Genomic DNA, 21741 nt, shown 5'->3' on the forward strand with positions numbered 1-21741 from the left:
TTAATAATTAACAATATTGAGCATCTTTTCATGTGATTTTATCCATCTGGATTTTTTTGGAGAAATGTTTATTTAGATCTATTAACCATTTTTGTTTTCATTGGGTCCTTTTTTCTTTTGATATTGAGATACATGAGTTGACTGTAGATTTTGGAGGTTAATCCATTGTCATTTGCAAACATTTTCCCCACTCTGTAGGTTGTTGTTTTTTGTTTGTGGTTTCCTTTGCTGTGCAAAAATTTTGAGGTTTAATTATGTCCCCTTTGTTTACTTCTGTTTTTATTTACATAACTCTAGGAGGTGGATCAAAAATGGTCTTGCTATGATTTGTGTCCAAGGGTATTCTATGTTTTCTTCTGAGAGTTTTATAGTATGTGGCCTTAAATTTTTGTCTTTAATCCATTTTTAGTTTATATTTGTGTATGGTGTTATGTTGTTGTTCATTTGGTAAGTCATATCTGATGCTTTGCAACCCCATGAACTGTAGCACATCAGACTACCCTGTTCTCTGCTATCTCCCTGAGTTTGCTCAAACTCATGTCCATTGAGTTGGTGATGCCATCCAACCATCTCATCTTCTGTTGTCCCCTTCTCCTGCCTTAAATCTTTCCCAGCATCAGGGTCTTTTCCAATGAGTCAGCCCTTTGCATCAGGTGGCCAAAGTATTGAAGCTTCAGAATCAGTCCTTCCAATGAATATTCAGGGTTGATTTTCTTAAGGATTGACTAGCTTGATCTCCCTGCAGTCCAAGGGACTCTCAGCACAGCACTTCAAAAGTATAAATTCTTCAGCATTCAGCCTTCTTCATGGTCCAACCCTCACATCCATATGTGACTACCAGAGAAACCATAGATTTGACTAGATGAACCTTTGCAGCAAAGTGATGTCTCTGTCTTTTTATACACAGTCTAGCTTTGTCATAGCTGTTCTTCCAAGGAGCAAGTGTCTTTTAATATCGTGGCTGCAGTTACTGTCCACAATGATTTTGGAGCCCAAGAAAATGAAATCTATCACTGTTTATGCTTTTCCCTATCTACTTGCCATGAAGTGATGGACTGGAGGTTTTTTGAATGTTGAGTTTAAAGCGAGTTTTTTCACTGTCCTCATTCACATTCATAAAGAGGCTCTTTAGTTCCTCTTCACTTTTTGCCATTACAATGGTATCATCTGCATATCTGAGGCTGTTGATATTTCACCTGTCAATATTGATTCCAGCTTGGGAGTATCCATCCTGGCATTTTGCCTTGATGCACTCTGCATAGAAATTCAATAACCATATGAGGCCACCATCATCCTAATACCAAAACCAGAAAAAAATGTCACAAAAAAAGAAAACTACAGGCCAATATCACTGATGAACATTGATGCAAAAATCCTTACAGAATTCTAGCAAACAGAATCCGTATACATATTAAAAAGATCTTACATCATGACCAAGTGGGCTTTATTCCAGGGATGCAAAGATTTTTCAGTATTCTCAAATCAATCAATCTGATACATCACATTAACAAATTGAAAGATAAAAACCATATGATTATCTCAATAGAAGCAGAGAAAGCCTTTGAAAAAATTCAACATCCATTTATGATAAAAACCCTCCAGAAAGCAGGCAAAGAAGGAACATACCTCAACATAATAAAAGCCATATATGATAAACCCAAGCAAACATTATCCTCAATGGTGAAAAATGCAAAGCATTTCCCCTAAAGTCAGGAACAAGACAAATGTGCCCACTTTCACTACTGCTATTCAACATAGTTTTGGAAGTTTTAGCCACAGAAATCAGAGAAGAAAAAGAAATAAAAGAAATCCAGATTGGAAAAGAAGAAGTAAAAGAAGAAGTAAAACTCTCACTATTTGCAGATGATATGATCCTCTACATAGAATACCCTAAAGATTCCACCAGAAAATTACTAGACCTAATCAATGAATACAGTAAAGTTGCAAGATATAAAATTAACTCAAAGAAATCCCTTGCATCCTTATACACTAAGAATGAGAAAACGGAAAGGGAAATTAAGGAAACAATTCCATTCACCATTGCAATGAAAAGAATAAAATAGGAATAAATCTACCTAAAGAAACAAAAGATCTATATATAGAAAACTATAAAACACTGATGAAAGAAATCAAAGAGGACACAAATAGATGGAGAAATATACCATGTTCATGGATCAGAAGAATCAATATAGTGAAAATGAGTATACTACCCAAAGCAATCTATAGATTCAACTCAATCCCTATCAAGCTACCAATGGTATTTATCACAGGACTAGAACAAATAATTTCACAAATTGTATGGAAATACAAAAAACCTAGAATAGCCAAAGCAATCTTGAGAAAGAAGAATGGAACAGGAGGAATCAACCTTCCTGACTTCAGACTATACTACAAAGATACAGTCATCAAAACAGTATGATACTGGCACAAAGACAGAAATATAGATCAATGGAACAAAATAGAAAGCCCAGAGATAAATCCATGTACCTATGGACATCTTATCTTTGACAAAGGAGGCAAAGAATATACAATGGAGAAAAGACAATCTCTTTAACAGGTGGTGCTGGGAAAACTGGTCAACCACTTGTAAAAGAATGAAATTAGAACACTTTCTAACACCATACACAGAAATAAACTCAAAATGGATTAAAGATCTAAACGTAAGACCAGAAACTAACTATAAAACTCCGAGAGGAAAACATAGGCAAAACACTCTCCAACATAAACCACAACAGGATCCTCTATGACCCATCTCGCAGAATAATAGAAATAAAAGCAAAAATAAACAAACGGGACCTAATTAAACTTAAAAGCTTCTGCATGAAGCTATATATAACGAAGGAAACTATAAGCAAGGTGAAAAGAATGGGAGAAAACAATAGCAAACGAATCAACTGACAAAGAATTAATCTCAAAAATATACAAGAAACTCCTGCACCTCAATTTCAGAAAAATAAACGACCCAATCAAAAAATGGGCCAAAGAACTAAACAGACATTTCTCCAAAGAAGACATGCAGATGGCTAACAAACACATGAAAAGATGCTCAACATTATTCATTATCAGAGAAATGCAAATCAAAACCACAATGAGGTACCATCTCACGCCAGTCAGAATGGCTGCTATCAAAAAGTCTACAGACAATAAATACTGGAGAGGGTGTGGAGAAAAGGGAACCCTCTGACACTGTTGGTGGGAATGCAAACTAGTGCAGCCACTATGGAGAACAATGTGGAGATTCCTTAAAAATCTGGAAATAGAACTGCCATATGACCCAGCAATCCCACTGCTGGGCATACACACCAAGAAATCCAGAAATGAAAGAGATACGTGTACCCCAATATTCATCGCAGCACTGTTTACAACAGCCAGGACGTGAAAGCAACCTAGATGTCCATCGGCAGATGAATGGATAAGAAAGCTGTGGTACATATACACAATGGAATATTACTCAGCCATTAAAAACAATGCCTTTGAATCAGTTCTAAGGAGGTGGATGAAATTGGAACCTATTATACAGAGAGAAGTAAGTCAGAAAGAAAAATACAGTATACTAACACATTTAGAAATTAGAAATTTAGAAAGATGGTAATGATGACCCTATATGCAAGACAGCAAAAAAGACACAGATATAAAGAACAGTCTTTTGGACTCTATGGGAGAAGGCAAAGGTGGGATGATTTGAGAGAATAGCATTGAAACCTGTATTTTATCATATGTGAAATAGATTGCCAGTCCAGGTTTGATGCATGAGACAGGGTACTCAGGGTTGGTGCACTGGGATGACCTTAAGAGATGGGATGGGGAGGGAGGTGGGAGGTGGGTTCAGAATGGGGAACACGTGTACACCCATGAATGATTCATGTCAATGTATGGCAAAAGCCACTACAATATTGTAAAGTAATTAGCCTCCAATTAAAATAAATTAATTAATAAAAAAAAAAGTTGAATAACTAGAGTGGCAACATATAACCGTGACATTCTGCTTTTCCAATTTTGAACCAGTCAGTTGTTCCATGTCTGGTTCTAACTATTGCTTCTTGCCCTGCATACAAGTTTTCTAGGGGGCAGGTAAGGTCCATCACTTTAATAATTTTCCAAATTTTGTTCTGACCCATAGGCTCAAAGGCTTTAACGTAGTCAGTGAAGCAGAAGTAGATTTTTGGGGGGATTCCCTTGCTTTTACTATGATCCAGCAGATATTGACAAGTTTGATCTGGTTCCTCCGCCTTTTCTAAATCCAGCTTTTACATCTGGAAGTTCTTGGTTTACATAATACTGAAGCTTAGCTTGAAGGATTTTGAGCATAATCTTGCTAACATGTGAAATGAGTGCAATTGTATGGTGATTTGAACATTGTTTGGCTTTGCCTTTCTTTGGGATTGGAATGAAGAGTGACATTTTCCAGTCTTGTAGCCACTGCTGAGTTTTCCAAATTTGCTGACATATTGACCACACCACTTTAACAGCTTCATCTTTTAGGATTTGAAATAGCTCAGCTGAAATACCATCACCTTCACTACTTTAGTTGGTGTAATGCTTCCTAATGTCCATTTGACTTCACACTCCAGGATGACTGGCGCTAGGTAAGTGACAACACCATTGTGGTTATCCACCTGATTAAGACCTTTTTAATACAGTTCTTCTTTGTATTTTTGCTACCTTGTCTTAGGTTTTTTTTTTTTTTGCTTCTGTTAGGTTCTTGCTGTTTCTGTCATTTATTGTGCCCATCAGGGCATGATGTTCCCTTGGTATCTCCAATTTTCTTTCTTTTTTGGTAGTATTTGTTTATATATGGGAAATAGATGGGGAAACAGTGGAAACAGTGTCAGACCTTATTTTTGGGGGCTCCAAAATCCTGCAAATGGTGATTGCAGTCATGAAATTAAAAGACGCTTACTCCTTGGAAAGAAAGATATGACCAACCTAGATAGCATATTGAAAAGCAGAGATATCACCTTGCCAACAAAGGTCCATCTAGTCAAGGCTATGGTTTTTCCAGTAGCCATGAATGGATGTGAGAGTTGGACTGTGAAGAAAGCTGAGCGCCAAAGAATTGATGCTTTTGACCTGTGGTGTTGGAGAAGACTCTTGAGAGTCCCTTGGACTGCAAGGAGATCCAACAACTCCATTCTAAAGGAGATCAGTCCTGGGTGTTCATTGGAAGGACTGATGCTAAAGCTGAAACTCCAGTACTTTGGCCATCTTATGCGAAGAGTTGACTCATTGGAAAAGACTCTGATGCTGGGAGGGATTGGGGGCAGGAGGAGAAGGGGACGAAAGAGGATGAGATGGCTGGATGGCATCACCAACTCGACGGACATGAGTTTGAGTGAACTCGGGGAGTTGGTGATGGCCAGAAAGGCCTGGTGTGCTGCAGTTCATGGAGTCGCAAAGAGTCAGACACGACTGAGCAACTGAACTGAACTAAACTGAACTGATTTATTTATTTGGACTGTGCTGGGTCTTCATTACTGTGTGGTCTTTTCTCCAGTTGAGGTGAGTGGGGACTACATTTTGTTGCAGCGCACAGGCTTCTCATTGAGGTGACTTCTCTTGTGAAGCATGGGCTCTAATTGCATGGGCTACAGTAGTTGCAGCACATAGGCTCCGTAGTTGTGGTTCCCAGGCTCCAGAACACAGGCTCAATTGATGTGGTGCACAGGCTCCGTTGGTCTGAAGCGTGTGGGATTTTCCCAGACCAGGGTTCCAACCTGTGTCTTCTGCATTGGTAGGCAGATTCATTACCATTGAGCCTCCAGGGAGGCCCCTATACAACTTTCTTGAGGAGATCTCTAGTCTTCCCCATTCTATTGTTTTCCTCTATTTCTTTGCATGGTTCAGTTAAGAAGGCTTTCTTATTTCTCCTTGCTATTCTCTGAAACTCTGAACTTAGTTGGGCATATATTTCCCTTTCTTTTTGCCTTTTGCTTCTCTTCTTTTCTCAGCTATTTGTAAGGTCTCCCCAGACAAGTAATTTGCCTTTTTGCATTTCTTTTTCTTGGGGATGGTTTTGTCACCACCTCCTGTACAGTGTTATGAACCTCCATCCATAGTTCTTCAGGACTCTGTCTACCAGATTAAATCTCTTGAATCTATTTGTCACCTCCACTGTATATATAATTATAAAGGATTTTATTTAGGTCACACCAAAATTGCCTAGTGGTTTTCCCTATTTTCTTCAATTTAAGTCTGAATTTTGCAATAAGGAGCATATGGTCTGAGCCACAGTCAGCTCCAGTTAGTTCTTGCTGACTGTGTAAAGCTTCTCCATCTTTGCCTGCAAAGAATATAATCAGTCTGATTTTGGTATTGACCATCTGGTGATGTCCATGTGTAGAGTTATCTCGTGTTGTTGGAAGAGGGTATTTACTATGACCAGTGCATTCTCTTGGCAAAACTATTAGCCTTTGTCCTGTTTCTATTTGTACCCAAGGCCAAACTTGCCCATTACTCCAGGTATCTCTTGACTTCCTACTTTTACATTCCAGTCCCCTTTGATGAAAAGGCTATCTGTTTTGGGTCTGAATTCTAGGAGGTCTTGTGGATCTTCATAGAAATGTTCAACTTTAGCTTCTTCAGCCTTAAATGTTTGGGGCATAGACTTGGACTACTGTAATGCTGAATGGTTTGCCTTGAAAATGAACCGAGATCATTCTTTCATTTTTGAGATTCCATGTAAGTACTTCATTTTTGACTCTTTTGTTGACTATGAGGGCTATTCCATTCCTTCTAAGGGATTCTTGCCTACAGTGTTTGATATAATGCTCATCAGAATTAAATTTGCCCATTCCCATCCATTTTAATTCATTGAATCCTAAATTGTTGATATTTACTCTTGTTGTCTCCTGTTTGACCACATCCAATTTACCTTGATTCATGGACCTAACATTCCTGGTTCCTATGCCATATTGTTCTTCATCACATTTGACTTTACTTTTACCACCAGACACATCTGCAACTGGGCATCATTTCTGCTTTGACTCAGCCTCTTCATTCTTTCTAAAGCTATTTCTCTGCTCTTCCCCAGTAGCATATTGGACAACTTCCAGCCTGGGGCTCAACTTTCAATGCCATATCTTTTTGCTTTTTCATACTTTTAATGGGGTTCTCAAAGCAAGATTACTGATGTGGTTTGGAATTTCCTTCTCCAGTGGACCACGTTTTGTCAGGTGGCTTAAACAGTAAAGAATCTACCCATGTTGTGGGAGACCCGAGTTTGATCACTAGATCCAGAAGATCCCCTGGAGAAGGGAATGGTTCCCTACTCCAGTATTCTTGCCTGGAGAATCCCAGGGACAACTTTGTAGTGTACTCTGATGTTAGAGAGCCTTATTCCTCCAACTCTGTTTTATTTTCTCAAAATTCTTTAGGCTATTTGTAATTTTTTTTTTGTTTCCATACAAGTTGTAAAGATTTTGGTCTAATAGTGACAGTTTTGCTTGTTTTTATCTGATGTGCATGCATGTGTGCGTGTGCATGCTCAGTTTTGTCCAATATGGATTCCTTTTATTTGTTCTTCTCTGATTTCCGTGTCTGGGACTTCCAAAACTCTGCTGAATAAAAGTGGTGAGAGTGGGTGTGTTTTTCTTGTTCACAATCTTGGATGGAATAATTTCAGATTTTTATCATTAAGAATGATGCTACTTGTGGGTTTGTCATATATGACTTTTATTACGTTGAGTTGTTACTTCTATGCCCATTTTCTGGAGTTTTTATCATAAATGAGTGTTGGATTTTATCAAAAGTTTTTGCATCTATTTAGTTGATCAAATGTCTTTACCCTTCAGTTTGTTAATGTAGTGTATTAATGTAGAAATACTGAAAAATCTTTGCATCCCTGGAATAAATCCCACTTGATCATAGTGTATGACCCATTTTATTGTATTGTTGGATTCAATTTGCTTGGATTTTCTTGGGATTTTTGTTTCTATGTTATATTTGCCTGAAGTTTTCTATTTTGTGTATTATCTTTGTCTTGTTTCAGTTTCAAAGATATAGTAGCCTCCTAGAATACATGAGTTCAGAAGAGTTCCTTCTTTACTATTAAGTTCTTAGTTTCTTTTTCATTTATTTCTTCTCCAATCTTTATGATTTGCTTCCTTCTATTAACCTTGGATTTTGTTTATTCTTCTTTCTCTAGTCACTTTAGGTGTAAGGTTAATTTGTTTATTTGAGATTTTTCTTGTTCCCTAAAGTAAGCTTTATTTCTAGAGACTCCTTCTTAGAACTGCTTTTGTTTTCATCCTATAGGATTCGGATTGTCTTATTTTAATTTGTCTCTAATTGTTTTTTATTCTTTTTATTTGATTTCTTTAATGATCCATTGTTTGTTTAACCTTCATGTGTGTGTGTTTGCAGTTTTTCTATTTGCTGTTGTGAGCCATTGTTTGTTTAGCCTCCACGTGTTTGTGGGTTGTTTTTGCAGTTTTTCTGTTTGTTGTTGGTTTCTCAGAGTGTTATGGTCAGAAAAGATGCTTGGTATGACGTCAGTGTTCTTAAATTTACTTTACTTTGTGGCTTAGCATGTGATATATCTGAGAGAATGTTCCACTTGCACTTGAAAATAATATGCTTTCAGATGGAATGGTCTATTCAGTTCAGTTTAGTCACTTAGTCATGTCTGACTGTTTGCAACCCCATTGACTGCAGCACGCCAGGCTTCCCTGTCCATCACCAACTCCCAGAGCTTACTCAAACTCATGCCTATTGAGTCAGTGATACCATCCAACCATCTTATCCTCTGTCGTCTCCTCCTCCTCCCACCTTCAATCTTTCCCAGCATCAGGATCTTTTCCAATGAGTCAGTTCTTTGCATCAGGTGGTCAAAGTATTGGAGTTTCAGGTTAAGCATCAGTCCTTCCAATGAATATTCAGGAGTGATTTCCATTAGAATTAGCAGTTTGGATCTCCTTGCAGTACAAGGAATTCTCAAGAGTTTTCTCCAACATCACAGTTCAAAATCATCAATTCTTCCGTGTTCAGATTTCTTTAGAGTCCAACTCTCACATCCATACCTGACTACTGGAAAAAGCATAGCTTTGGACAGACAGACCTTTGTTGGCGAAGTAATGTCTCTGCTTTTTAATATGCTGTCTAGGGTGGTCATAGCTTTTCTTCCAGGGAGCAGCCATCTTTTAAATTCACGGTTGCAGTCACCTACTGTAGTGATTTTGGAGCCCCTCAAGATAAAGTCTCTCACTGTTTCCGTTGTTTCCCCATCTACTTGCCATAAAGTGATGGGACCAGATGCCATGATATTAGTTTTCTGATTGTTGAGATTTAAGCCCACTTTTTCACTCTCTTCTTTCACTTTCGTCAAGAGGCTTCTTAGGTCTTCTTCACTTTTTGCCATAAGGGTGATGTCATCCTATCTGAGGTTATTGATATTTCTCCTGGCAATCTTGATTCCAGCTTGTGCTTCATTCAGCCTGGCATTTCATGTGATGTACTCTGCATATAAGTTAAATAAGCAGGATGAGAATATACAGCCTTGATGCACTTCTTTCTTGATTTGGAATAAGTCTGTTGTTCCATGTCCAGATCTAACTATTGGTTCTTAACCTGCATACAGATTTCTCAGGTCAGGTGGTCTGTTATTCCCATCCTTTGAAAAATTTTCCAGTTTGTTGTGATCCATGTGGTCAAAGGCTTTGGTGTAGTCAATAAAGCAGAAGTGTTTTTCTGGAACTCTCTTGCTTTTTCCATGATATAACAGATGTTGGCAATTTGATCTCTGTTTCTTCTGCTTTTTCTAAATCCAACTTGAACATCTGGAAGTTCATGGTTCACGTACTGTTGAAGCCTGGCTTGAAGAATTTTGAGCATTACTTAACTTAGCTAGTGTGTGAGATGAGTGCAATTGTGAGGTAGTGTGAACATTCTTTGGCATTGCCTTTCTTTGAGATTGGAATGAAAACTGACCTTTTCCAGTTCTGTGGCTACTGCTGAGTTTTCCAGATTTTCTGACATATTGAGTGCAGCACTTTCACAGCATCATCTTTTAGGATTTGAAATAGCTCAAATGAAATTCCATCACCTCCACTAGCTTTGTTCATAGTGATGCTTCCTAAGGCCCTTTTGACTTCACATTCCAGGATGTCTGGCTCTAGTTGAGTGATCACACCATCGTAGTTATCTGGGTCATGAAGATCTTTTTTGTACACTTCTTCTGTGTATTTTTGCCACCTCTTCCTAATAATATCTTATAATTCTGTTAGGTCCATACCATTTCTATCCTTTACTGTGGCCATCTTTGCCTAAAATGTTCCCTTGGTATCTGTAATTTTCTTGAAGAGATCTTTCAATTTTCCCATTTTACTGTTTTCCTGTATTTCTTTGCACTGATTACTGAGGAAATCTTTTTTATCTTAGAAAATTAACCAAACTGATCACATGGATTACAGCCTTGTCTAACCCAATGAAACTATGAGCCATGCCATGTAGGGCCACCCAAGATGCACATGTCCTGATGGAGAGTTCTGACAAAATGTGGTCCACTGTAGAAGGAAATAGCAAACCATTTCAGTATTCTTGCTTTGAGAACCCCATGAACAGTATGAAAAGGCAAAATGAGATGATACTGAAAGATGAAATGCCCAGGTTGGTAGGTGCCCAATATGCTACTGGAGATCAATGGAGAAATATCTCCAGAAAGAATGAAGAGACAGAGCCAAAGCAAAAAGAACACCCAGTTGTGGATGTGACTGGTGATGGAAGTAAATTCTGATGTTATAAAAAGCAGTGTTGCATAGGAACCTGGAATGTTAGGTCCATCAGTATCAGTTTAGTCGCTCAGTTGTGTCCAACGCTTTGTAACCCCATGGAATGCAGCATTTCTGGCCTCCTTGTCCATCACTAACTCTCAGGGTTTACTCAAACTCATGGCCATTGAGTCAGTGATGCCATCCAATCATCTAATCTTCTCTTGTCCCTTTCTCCTCCTGCCTTCAGTTTTTCCCAGCATTTCCCAGATTCAGGGTCTTTTCAAATGAGTCAATTCTTCCCATCAGGTGGCCAAATTGTTGGAGTTTCAGCTTCAACATCAGTCCTTCCAATGAATATTCAGGACTGATTTCTTTTAGGATGGACTGGTTGGATCTCCTTGAGTCCAAGGGACTCTCAAGAGTCTTCTCCAACACTACAGTTCAAAAGCACTAATTCTTCAGTGCTCAGCTTTCTTTATAGTCCAACACTCACATCTATAAATTACTACTGGAAAAACTATAGTCTTGACTAGACAGACCTTTGTTGGCAAAGTAATGTCTCTGCTTTTTAATATGCTATCTAGGGTGGTCATAACGTTCCTTCCAAGCAGTTAGTGTCTTTTAATTTCATGGCTGCAGTCACCATCTGCAGTGATTTTGGAGCACCAAGAAATAAAGTCTGCCACTTTTTCCAATGTTTCCCCATCTATTTGCCATGAAGTGATGGGACAAGATGCCATGATCTTAGTTTTCTGAATGTTGAGTTTTAAGCAAACTTTTTCACTCTCCTTTTTCACTTTCATCAAGAGGCTCTTTAGTTCTTCTTTACTTTCTGCCATAAGGGTGGTGTCATCTGCATATCTGAGGTTATTGAGATTTCTCCCAGCAGTCTTGATTCCAACTTGTGCTTCTTCCAGCCCAGTGTTTCTCATGATGTGCTCTGCATATAAGTTAAATAAGCAAGCTGACAATATACAGCCTTGACCTAATCCTTTTCCTATTTGGAACGAGTCTGTTGTTCCATGTCCAGGTTTAACTATTGCTTCATAACCTGCATACAGATTTCTCAAGAGACAGATCAGGTGATCTGGTATTCCCATCTCTTTCAGAATTTTCCATAGTTTATCGTGATCCACACAGTCAAAGGCTTTGGCATAGTCAATAAAGCAGAAATAGATGTTTTCCTGAAACTCTCTTGATTTTCCAATGATCCAGCAGATGTTGGCAATTTGATCTCTGGCTCCTCTGTCTTTTCTAAAACTAGCTTGAATATCTGGAAGTTCATCATTCACATATTGTTGAGGCCTGGCTTGGAGAATTTTGAGCATTACTTTATTAGCATGTGAGATGAGTGCAATTTTGTGGTAGTTTCAGCATTCTTTGGCATTGCCTTTCTTAGGGATCAGAATGAAAACTGACCTTTTCCAGTCCTGTGGACACTGCTGCATTTTCCAAATTTGCTCTTGAAATGTTGTTGCTGAACTGTGGAAAGACGCCGGAATTCTTGGCCTCCGGAGGAGAAGAATTCAGTCCGGGGCCAGAGACGAGGCTTGATTGCTCAGAGCTTTTGTGTAATAAAGTTTTTTTTTTTTTTTTTTTTTTAGGTATAAAGGATATAGAGAAAGCTTCCAACATAGACATCAGAAGGGGGCAGAAAGAATACCCCCCTGATAATCTTTAGGTGGATGTTATATAGCTGCCAGGATTATGCTAATTAAAGGAAGGAAATGTCTCAAAACTCAGAGAATGACACCAGGCCCCTCACCCACAAGATGCATTTTGAGATAATCTTGGCACCAGGTGAGTCATTCCAGGCCAAAAAACGATTGACATGAATCTTGAAGAAAGGCAGATTCCCATACAAATATTATAGTTTCATTAACATAGATTAAGAGAACAATGTATGAGTATAACATACTGGTTTGTCAAGTCAGTTCTAAGCCTTTAGGTGAACCGACTTGAATACAGTCTGGGATAAATGAATAGTACATTAACATAGCTTAAGACAAACATTTCCATAAGAAAAATGCATTGGTTAGCTCAAGATTTGAGAATAGTTAAGTTCAGGTGGAAACAGGTGTCGTTATGGCAACACAGTATTTTAAGAGAAACCTCTTTTTAAATTTGTATAGATGAACATTGGGGTACATGTGTCTCTTTCAATTCTGGTTTCCTCAGTGTGTATGCCCAGCAGTGGGATTGCTGGGTCATAAGGCAGTTCTATTTCCAGTTTTTTAAGGAATCTCCACACTATTCTCCATAGTGGCTGTGCTAGTTTGCATTCCCACCAACAGTGTGAGAGGGTTCCCTTTTCTCCACACCCTTTCCAGCATTTATTGCTTGTAGACTTTGGGATCGCAGCCATTCTGACTGGCATGAAATGGTACCTCATAGTGGTTTTGATTTGCATTTCTCTGATAATGAGTGATGTTGAGCATCTTTTCATATGTTTGTTAGCCATCTGTATGTCTTCTTTGGAGAAATGTCTATTTAGTTCTTTGGCCCATTTTTTGATTGGGTCATTTATTTTTCTGAAACTGAGCTGTAGGAGTTGCTTGTATATTTTTGAGATTAGTTGTTTGTCAGTTGCTTCATTTGCTATTATTTTCTCCCATTCTGAAGGCTGTCTTTTCACCTTGCTTATAGTTTCCTTTGTTGTGCAGAAGCTTTAAGTTTAATTAGGTCCCATTTGTTTATTTTTGCTTTTATTTCCAATATTCTGGGAGCAAAACCAATACAATATTGTAAAGTTAAAAAATAAAATAAAATAAAAAGACAAAAATTTGTATAGAGAAGGGGGGAGAAATCACTAGTTTGTTTCCTCCTGCTGTTTAAGAGAAAGATAAAAAATGTCTGACATTTGCGCCTATTTCCTCTGTTTGGAGACCCCTAGCCTTCCTGTCTGTTACCCTCTCATTGGCATATTGAGTGCAGCACTTTAACAGCATCATCTTTTAGGATTTGAAATAGCTCAACTGGAATTCCATCATCTCCACTAGCTTTATTCATAGTGATGCTTTCTAAGGCCCATTTGACTTCACATTCCAGGATGTCTGGCTCCAGGTGAATGATCACACCATCATGATTATCTGGATCATGAAGATCTCTTTTTACAGTTCTTCTGTATATTTTTGCCACCTCTTCTTAATATCTTGTGCTTCTGTTAGGTCGATACCATTTCCATCCTTTATTGAGCCCATCTTTGCATGAAATGTCCCTTGGTATCTCTAATTTTCTTGAAGAGATCTCTAGTATTTCCCACTCTATTATTTTCCTCTATTTCTTTGCACTGATCACTAGGGAAAGCTTTCTTACCTCTCCTTGCTATTCTTTGGAACTCTACATTCAAATGGATATATCTTCCCTTTTCTCTTTTGCCTTTTGCTTCTCTTTTTTCACAGCTATTTGTAAGGCCTCCTCAGACAGCTATTTTGCTTTTTTGCATTTCTTTTTTGTAGGGATGGTCTTCCCTATCTCCTCTACAATGTCACCAACTCTGTCCATAGTTCATCAAGCACTCTGTTTATCATATCTAGTCCCTTAAATCTATTTATCACTTCCACTGTATAATCGTAAGGGATTTGATTATGGTCACACTTGTATGGTCTAGTGGTTTTCCCTACTTTCTTCAATTTAAGTCTGAATTTGGCAATAAGGAGTTAATGATCTGAGCCACAGTCAGCTCCATGTCTTTTTTCTGCTGACTATATAGAGCTTCTCCATCTTTGGCTTCAAAGAATATGATCAGTCTGATTTTGGTGTTGACCATCTGGTGATGTCCATGTGTAGAGTCTTCTCTTGTGCTGTTGGAAGAGGGTGTTTGCTCTGACCAGTGCGTTCTCTTGGCAAAACTCTTTTCCCTGCTTCATTCTGTACTCCAAGACCAAATTTGCCTGTTACTCCAGGTGTTTCTTGACTTCCTACTCTAAGGTAATTGGAAGTTATCAAACAGGAGATGGCAAGAGTAAACAGCAACATTTTAGGAATCAGTGAGCTAAAATGGACTGGAATTGATGAATTTAACTCAGATGATCATTATATCCACTACTGTGGGCAAGAATCCCTTAGAAGAAGCGGAATAACCATCAGAGTCAACAAAAGAGTCTGAAATGCAGTACTTGGATGCAATCTCAAAAACGACAGAATGATCTCTGTTTGTTTCTATGGCAAACCATTCAATATTACAGTCATCCAAGTCTATGCCCTGGAGAGTAATGCTGAAGTTGTATGGTTCTATGAAGACGTACAAGACCTTCTAGAACTAACACCTCAAAAACATGTCCTTTTGATCATAGGGGACTGGAATGCAAAAATAGGAATGCTCTATAAGTATCCGTTAATTCCATCTGGTCTAAAGTGTTGTTTTAAGCCTGTGATTCCTTACTGATTTTTCTATCTAGATGATATGTCCATTGATGATAAGCGGAGTGCTGAAATCCCCCACTATTATTGTGTTAATTTCGATTTCTCCTTTTAAGTCTGTTAACATTTCTCTTATATATGGGGGTTTCTTACGTTGCATGGACATCTATTTACAATTGTTATAGCTTCTTCTTGAATTGATCCTTAACTCATTATGTAGTGTCCTTTTTTTGTGTGTTACAATAGTCTCTCTTTTAAATTATTTTTGATATGTATATGAAGGAAATTTATGACCAACCTAGATGGCATATTTAAAAGCAGAGACATTACTCTGCCAACAAAGGTCCATCTAGTCAAGGTTATGGTTTTTCCAGTGGTCATGTATGGATGTGAGAATTGGACTGTGAAGAAAGCTGAGCACCAAAGAATTGATGCTTTTGAAGTGTGGTGTTGGAGAAGACTCTTGAGAGTCCCTTGGACTGCAAGGAGATCTAACCAGTCCATTCTAAAGGAGATCAGTCCTGGGTGTTCATTGGAAGGACTGATGCTAAACCTGAAACTCCAATACTTTGGCCACATCATGGAAAGAGTTGACTCATTGGAAAAGACTCTGATGCTGGGAGGGATTGGGGGCAGGAGGAGAAGGGGACAACAGAGGATGAGATGGCTGGAAGGCATCACTGACTCGATGGACATGAGTTTGAGTGAACTACGGGAGTTGGTGATGGACAGGGAGGCCTGGTGTGCTGTGATTCATGGGGTCGCAAAGAGTCGGACACGACTGACCGACTGAACTGTACTGAACTGAGTGCAGCCTTCTTATGATTTCCTGATTTCCATTATATTGGAGCAGTATTTTCCAACTCCTCATTTTCAGTCTGTATGTGTCTCTAGATCTGAAGTGAGTCTCTTGTAGGCAACATATGTACAGGTCTTGATTTTTTTTTTAATCTATTCAACCAGTCTGTCTTTTGGTTGAAATATTTAGTCCATTTATATTGCAGGTAATTATTGATATGTATGTTGTTATTGCCAGTTTTTTATTTGTTTTAGATTTGCTTTTGTAGGTCTACTTTTATCTTTCTATTTTTGTTTTTTTTATCTTGTGATTTGATGACTACTTTTAGTGTTGTGTTTGGATTCCATTTTCTTTTTCTGTGTGTATAGCTTCCATAGATATTTGGTCTGCAATTACCATGAGGTTTTGGTATATCAGTCTCCCTCCCTCTGTCTTTCTCCCTCTCTCTCTGTCTCTTCCCTTCTTGCTCAATTTCTCTCTCTCTCTCTCTCTCTATATATATATAGTATTAAGTTACTAATCTCTTAATTTCAAATGTATTTTATTTTTTCAGTTGCTTTTTACATACTCCACATTTGTACTCTCCTCCACTGGTGATTGCTGTTTTTGATATCATATTTACTTCTAACTGTTTTGTGTATCCCTTAACTGCTTATGGTGGATCAGGATAATTTTACTATATTTGTCTTTTAACCTCCCTACTAGTTTGTGCATGGATGATTCCCTATCTTCACCATATGTTTGCCCTACTGATGAGTTTTTCCATTCCATAATTTTCTTGTTTTTAGTTGCAGCCTTTTTTTACCTAGAAAATTTCCTTTTATATTTTTTTTGTAAAGCTGGTCTAGTGGTGCTGAATTCTTTTAGCTTTTGTTTTTCTCCACAGTCTTTGATTTCTCCATCAAATCTGAAGGAGAGCCTTGCTGGGTGGAGTATTCTTGGTTGTAGGTTTTTCCCTTTCATTACTTTAAATATATCGTGCCTTTCTGTTCTGGCCTGCGGATTTCCTGCTGAAAAATCAGCAGATAGCCTTATGGTAGTTCTCTTGTATGTTATTGGCTGCTTTTCCCTTGTTGTGTTTAGTAGTCTCTCTTTATCTTTAACTTTTGTCATTTTGTATATAAAGTGCCTTTGTACATCTCTTTTTGGGTTAATTCTGTATGGGATTCCCTCATTTCTTGGACTTATGATTGTTTCCTTTCCCACATTAGGGAAGTGTTTTCAGGTATTATCTCTTCAAATATCTTCTCAGGCCCTTTCTTTTGTCTCTTTCTGGGACCCCTATAATGCAAATATTAGTGTGCTAGCTGTTGTCCCAATGGTCTCTTAAACTGTCCTCATTTCTTTTCATTCATTTTTTCTTTTTTCTGTTCTGCAGTAGTGATTTCCATTACTCTGCCTGCCTGATGATCTGCTCTTCTGCATCATTTAGCCTACTATTGATTCCTTCTAGTGTATTTTTCATTCCAGTTATTGTATTCTTCAACTCTGGTTGGTTGCTTCTTATATTTTATAACTCTTTGTTAATTTTTTCTAATTTATTGCTCTGTACATCCATTCTCCTCCTGTGTTATTTGATCATCTTTGTGGTCATTCATCTTTCTCAGGTAGACACTTTACTTGGTTCTTCTGAGGTTTTGCTTTGCTCTTTCCTGTGGAATATAATCCTCTGCCACCTCATTTTGTCTAATTGCTGTTTGTATTTTTATGTATGTGGTGAGTTAGTTACACTTCTCAACCTTGGAGAAGTGGCTCTCTGTAGGAGATGTCCTATGTGTCCTAGCAGTGCACTTCCCTCTTGTCACTCAAGCTATATCCTCTAGAGGTTCCCACTAAGAGGGCTTCATGGATTCTTCTGTTGTTGTGGGCTGATGGTGTGAGAGGCTTTGTTGGGCCCTAGTCTAGTTCATTGATGGATCTTGCCTTATGTAGATATTTCTTTCTGCCTAATTGCAAGGTAGCTGGATGCAGACACCCTTGTGTCTTCAGGGAATATGTTGGCTCACTGGTGGGCAGAGTCATGGTTCCAAAGACTCTAGAGTTGTTGCCCACCCACTAGCAGGTGAAACAATATTTTTGCATTATTTCCAGACCTCTGGAACACAGAGCCAGAGGTCTCTAGACCTCTGTAGAGGTCTCTACAGAGACCTCTAGTAGCCACAGTTACTAGAGTCTTGGTGCAGGATTCTTGGAGTTCAAATCCTTGGTAGCGTGTGTCAATTTCTGACACAGTTGAGTATGGTGTCTTCACTGTCCTAGATGTGGTATTGCCGGGCCAGTGGGCAGGCCAGGGTCCAGCGTTCCCAGGGTAGAGTCTGCCCTATGTTGTGGGATCATGGTTTCCTTGCTTCTGGTTGCCTCCTAGTGGGCAAAGCTGGTCTAGAAACTATTTGACCTCCTGGTGGGAGGATCCAGTGTCTGTCCACTGGTGAGTCATGATGGGTCCTATAACTCTGTGGGCTGAACTTTGTCTAGGGATGTGTCCAGAGCTGGTTGTGGGATCTTTAGTGGTTAGTAAATCTGTCTGCTGATGGGAGGGTCTGTGTCCTTCCCAGCTAGTTGTTTGACTCAAAGTATCCCAGCACTGTCACCTCTAGGCTGTTGGGTGTTGCTAGGTTTTGACATTAATAAGCCAAAATGTCAGCTGCTTATAGCAGCAGTGTTAATGTAATTGAATATTCCCCAGCATGTCTGATACCAGTATCTGTATCCCCAGGGTAAGCCACACTTCTCTCTTCCTGCCTCTCCAGGTGAATTTCCAAGACTAGCTGGTAGATCTGGTCCAGGCTGCTATCAAATTACTGATTTTGCCCTGCATTCTTGTGTGTGTGAGGTTTTGTGTGCACCCTTGAAGAGTGACTTTTCTCTTAGCTTCAGTCATGTGGAGCTCCTGCAATTAATCCTTACTGGCCTTCAGAATCAAATGCTCTGGGGGCTTGTCCAGATTCCCAAGCTGCAGAGCCTGGTGTGGGGCTCAGAACTCTCTATCCTGTGGGAAAAGCTCTGCAATATAATTATTCTCCATTTGGTGGATTATCCACTGGCAGGGCATGGGATTTGATTACTGTGAATCTGCCCCTCTGAACCATCTCATTGAAGTTTCTCCTTTATATCTTTTGCTGTAGGAGATCTTTTTCAATAGGTCTCAATTTTTTCATCAGTAGTTGTTCTGTGGTTAGTTGTGATTGTGTGTGTGTGTGTGTGTGTGTGAGACTGTGAGCTCAGGGTCTTTCCACTCTGCCATCTTGGCCACTCTCCATATAATATTTTCTTAAACACAAAAGCCCCTCAAAACCCCAAGAAATTTTCTTAATAATTTCTTTGGCTCTTAATTGCCATTGTTTTCCTGTTTATTTCCTCTAGAAAGAAACAAAAATATTCTCCTTTATCCATTACTATTTGATTTAAGTTCAACATCTCATAAATTAAAGCTGTTTTGTACAGGTCTAGTATAAAAGGCTGAGTCTTAATAACAAAATTATTCTTTACTTTTGTTCTACTTTCTTAGCTTTTTGCTAGATATTTTTCTACTTTTAAAGCATGTTTTTTAGTTTGATTAACATGTAGATGACAAAGGTCCATCTAGTCAAAGCTATGGTTTTTCCAGTAGTCATGTATGGATGTGAGAGTTGGACTATAAAGAAAGCTGAGAGCCAAAGAATTGATGCTTTTGAACTGTGGTGTTGGAGAAGACTCTTGAGAGTCCCTTGGACAGCAAGGAATCAAACCAGTCAATCCTAAAGGAAATTAGTCCTGAAATGGAAGGACTGATGCTGAAGCTGAAGCTCCAATACTTTGGCCCCCTGATGCGAAGAGCTGACTGATTGGAAAAGACCCTGATTCTGGGGAAGATTGAAGGCAGAAGGAGAAGGGGACGACAGAGGATGAGATGGTTGGATGGCATCACTGACTCGATGGACATGAGTTTGAGTAAGCTCCGGGAGCTGGTGATGGACAGGGAGGCCTGGTGTGCTGCAGTGCATGGGGCTGCAAAGAGTTGGACACGACTGAGCGACTGAACTCAACATGTAGCAAAATGTTGTCCATGTCCTAGTGCTAGAAAAGAGCCTCATACATGTTGTGCATTAATAATACTGGCTTTTTCTCCTTCTTGCGGGATGAAAGAGGCTTTGTTTTAGTAGAATTTGGAAATGGTGTCAGAAATCCAAGGTTTCATTACTATAGCAACAAAAAGTAATGGACAGACTAAATATCAGCAGATTCATTGTTGCCTTGGTGACAATCAGTTGCCTTACCAAATATGTTTATTGTTATATTTTGGTTCCACATTTTAAATATGCTTACTCTATATGAATGTTCCAAAAGGGAGAAAAAGTTGAAAATGATTTAAGACAGAGAAAAGTCCTTTAAGAGATGAAAGCAATTTGTTTCACTCTCCATTATTTAGTAGGAAGCCATAGTCCACAAAAATCCTACAGGGTAAATAGAAGTAATCATTTCTGTTCAAATATTCAATCAATTTTGTTTAAATTCTATTCTATTTGCAGTCAGAGAAATTGAAGCATGCAGTCAAAGGCATGTCTGTATTGTCATTTCATGCTATTTCAAATTATTTTTTTTCTGAACTTCTGAGAATAGGGAATTCTGTCACATTGAAATGGAGGACTTTTTAAGCAGTAGAATTGAAGACTGCATATGCCTGCCAGATAGCTGAACCTGAGACAGGATTATTAAAGCAAGCAAGGGTTTAATTTAGCTCCTTTGATTATCTTTTCCTTTTCCTTTCAGCCGCCTCCTTCCTTTGCTGAGAAAGCATTCTCATTATAGTAACTTATCAAGGCCCTCTCCATCCCACAACTTCCTAATGACCCTGATTTACACCTTTCTCTACCTTTTCCCAAAATTATTTCCTCTAAACTAAACCTAGGGAGGACAGTGCTCACTTTTACCTTTTAAAATGTAGTTCATTTTTTAAAAATTGGGTTGTTTATATTTTTGATGTTGAGTTGTAGAAACTGCTTATACATGCTGAATTTTAACCCCCAGTTTGGTCTTATCATTTGCAAATATTTTCCCCTATTCTGTAGGTTGCCTTTTCATTTTGACAATGGTTTCCTTTGCTGTGTAAAAACTTCTAAGTTTAATCACATCCAATTTTTAAATTTTTGCTTTTATTTCTTTTGTTTACGAAGACATAACTGAGCATTTTCCCAAAGAGGAATGCAGATGGCTTGAGACACATGAAAAGATGCTCAGCATCACTAATTATTAGGGAAATGCAAATCAAAACCACAATGAGATATCACCTCAGACCTGTCATCATAAAGAACACAAATAACAAATATTGGCATAGGTGTGGAAATGGTACCTTATACTCTGTTGGTGGGAATGTAAACTGGTGCAGTCACTGTGGGAAACCATATGGAGGTTTCTCCAAAAACTAAAAATAAAACTGTCATATGACCCAGCAAGTCCACTATTGGCTATATACCCCTCCAAACAAACAAACAAACAAACAAAAAAAACACAAAAAAACCAAGAACACCAGTTCAAAAGGATATATGCACTACAGTGTTCATATCATTATTATTTACAATTGTCAAGATATGGAAGCAACCTAAATGTCTACCAGCAGACAAATGGATAAAGAAATGGTATGTATGTGTCTGTGTGTTTAGTCGCTAAGTTATGTCTGACTCTTTTGCAAGTTGAGACATGAACATGCATTTATTCTACAGAAGCAGTGTGTGAAATGGTAGTTAAGTTTCTGGGCAGACCAGCCAAAATACATATAATACCAAATGTGCCTGAGCTATACAAATAATAGTCTCACTTTCATAATTTCTAATCCCTTTTATAAAGTTGTTTCAATTGTTCAAATTTAACTTTCATTTCCATTTCAGGAACTTGTCT

This window comes from Bison bison, unplaced genomic scaffold (genome assembly GCF_000754665.1).
Source record: "Bison bison bison isolate TAMUID 2011002044 unplaced genomic scaffold, Bison_UMD1.0 scf7180017864355, whole genome shotgun sequence".
Lineage (NCBI taxonomy): Eukaryota > Metazoa > Chordata > Mammalia > Artiodactyla > Bovidae > Bison > Bison bison.